The sequence below is a fragment of the Rhinoderma darwinii genome, chromosome 11 (genome assembly GCF_050947455.1).
Source record: "Rhinoderma darwinii isolate aRhiDar2 chromosome 11, aRhiDar2.hap1, whole genome shotgun sequence".
Classification (NCBI taxonomy): domain Eukaryota; kingdom Metazoa; phylum Chordata; class Amphibia; order Anura; family Rhinodermatidae; genus Rhinoderma; species Rhinoderma darwinii.
Genome location: NC_134697.1, coordinates 38608269 through 38611328, shown reverse-complemented (window position 1 = coordinate 38611328; position 3060 = coordinate 38608269).

The following is a 3060-nucleotide window of genomic DNA, read 5'->3' as shown; positions in this document are numbered from 1 at the left end:
AATATATACCAGAATTGGAACCAAATTAAAAGATGTAACCAGAAGTCATAACCAAAAGACAATAAAAGCCAGTCTTCAGGACAGAAATATTGAAGTTCACACAATAAATGCCTCAATAGGTCTGGTTAAAAAACCCACTGCCCAATAACATAAATCGGGTCACGCTCAAAACTTACATGAAGTAGAAGAAAAACCGCAGCACAACAAAGTTTAGAAATCCAAAAAAAGGTGTTTATTTACCAGAACATGTGTAACGTTTCAACCTCCATGAGGTCTTTGTAAAGCTTTTTATGGATTTCTAAACTTGGAGTTCTGCAGTTTCTCTTCTACTTTATGGTATAGGCTGTGTAGAAATCGGGATGGTGACTTCTGTGCACCCCCATCTCTAATACTAAAGAGTGCTGCTTTCGCTTACTACAAAGCTTACACGAGGCAGCTGGGGTTGACCACTAGATCATGGAGAGGTGAGCCCAATTACATTACTTGGCAGCATTGGTTGCCAAAGGCGTGACCAGATAGACCTAATCAGAATAAGTGAGCAACATACAGTCCTAGAGATCCACTTTAAAGGTAATACCAATCTAAATACTTTCATGAATTTGTTAGTTTACTCTTGATGCACACATTCAACCATTTTACATTTTCAGGCGACTAAACTTATTAATGAAAACAATATTGCTTTACATGAGTGACAGACACTTTCTTTTTCATGAAAATAAATATAATAGCCTTTTTACAAGCATTGTTGAACTGTAATGTGATCTTCTTTAAAGTTCTGGTCTTTTATATTATACATAGTAAAAAATATATAACGTATATAGTAAACATAAAACTGAATGGAGTTTGTATGTTCTCCCTGTGCTTGTGTACTTTTCTTTACTCAGGTTTCTTCTCAAGCACTAAAAAGTTATACTGGTTAACTGACTTCCAATGAAATCTGATTTTGATTCCCATTGAGTAGAAGCTCAGATGTGAGTGAGGAATATGTTAGCTAATGTAATTAAATGGGTTGTCTAAGACTTTAACATTATGGTCTATCTTCTGGATAAGGAGTTTGACCCTCGGTACTCTACAGGTTGCCATTGCTCCTTCATTGTTTATCTGAGATGTGTCTGGTACTGCCACTCAGCACAAAAAGTGAATGATGAGCAGGACTGAGCTGAGAATATGAGAGTGTTATTATTTGAAAATATATGATATATATATATATATATATATATATATATATATATATATATATATATAAATATATATATATATAAAAGGAGGTATATTAGTCTTTGCTATTGGATATATATATATATATATATATATATATATATATATATGTGTGTGTATATATATATATATATATATATATATATTTATATATATATATATATATATATATATATATATATATATATATATATATATATATATACAGTGAAGGAAATAAGTATTTGATCTCTTGCTGATTTTGTAAGTTTGCCCACTGTCAAAGTCATGAACAGTCTAGAATTTTTAGGCTAGGTTAATTTTACCAGTGAGAGATAGATTATATTAAAAAAATAAAATAAAATCACATAGTCAAAATTCTATATATTTATTTGCATTGTGCACAGAGAAATAAGTATTTGATCCCCTACCAACCATTAAGAGTTCAGCCTCCTCCAGACCAGTTACACGCTCCAAATCAACTTGGTGCCTGCATTAAATGGTCACCTGTATAAAAGACTCCTGTCCACAGACTCAATTAATCAGTCTGACTCTAACCTCTACAACATGGGCAAGACAAAAGAGCTTTCTAAGGATGTCAGGGACAAGATCATAGACCTGCACAAGGCTGGAATGGGCTACAAAACCATAAGTAAGACGCTGGGTGAGAAGGAGACAACTGTTGGTGCAATAGTAAGAAAATGGAAGACATACAAAATGACTGTCAATCGACATCGATCTGGGGTTCCATGCAAAATCTCACCTCGTGGGGTATCCTGAGGAAGGTGAGAGCTCAGCCGAAAACTACACAGGGGGAACTTGTTAATGATCTCAAGGCAGCTGGGACCACAGTCACCAAGAAAACCATTGGTAACACATTACGCCGTAATGGATTAAAAACCTGCAGTGCCCGCAAGATCCCCCTGCTCAAGAAGGCACATGTACAGGCCCATCTGAAGTTTGCAAATGAACATCTGGATGATTGGATGATTCTGAGAGTGATTGGGAGAAGGTGCTGTGGTCAGATGAGACTAAAATTGAGCTCTTTGGCATTAACTCAACTCGCCGTGTTTGGAGGAAGAGAAATGCTGCCTATGACCCAAAGAACACCGTCCCCACTGTCAAGCATGGAGGTGGAAACATTATGTTTTCGGGGTGTTTCTCTGCTAAGGGAACAGGACTACTTCACCGCATCAATGGGAGAATGGACGGAGCCATGTACCGTCAAATCCTGAGTGACAACCTCCTTCCCTCCACCAGGACATTAAAAATGACTCGTGGCTGGGTCTTCCAGCACGACAATGACCCGAAAGATACAGCCAAGGCAACAAAGGAGTGGCTCAAAAAGAAGCACATTAAGGTCATGGAGTGGCCTAGCCAGTCTCCAGACCTTAATCCCATCGAAAACTTATGGAGGGAGCTGAAGATCCGAGTTGCCAAGCGAAAGCCTCGAAATCTTAATGATTTACATGTGATCTGCAAAGAGGAGTGGGCCAAAATTCCATCTAACATGTGTGCAAACCTCATCATCAACTACAAAAAAAACGTCTGACTGCTGTGCTTGCCAACAAGGATTTTGCCACCAAGTATTAAGTCTTGTTTGCCAAAGGGATCAAATACTTATTTCTCTGTGCACAATGCAAATAAATATATATAATTTTGACAATGTGATTTTCTGTTTTTTTTTTTAAATATAATCTATCTCTCACTGGTAAAATTAACCTAGCCTAAAAATTCTAGACTGTTCATGTCTTTGACAGTGGGCAAACTTACAAAATCAGCAAGGGATCAAATACTTATTTCCTTCACTTTATATATATAAATATATCCAATAACGAAGAATAATATGCTTCATGAGAGCAT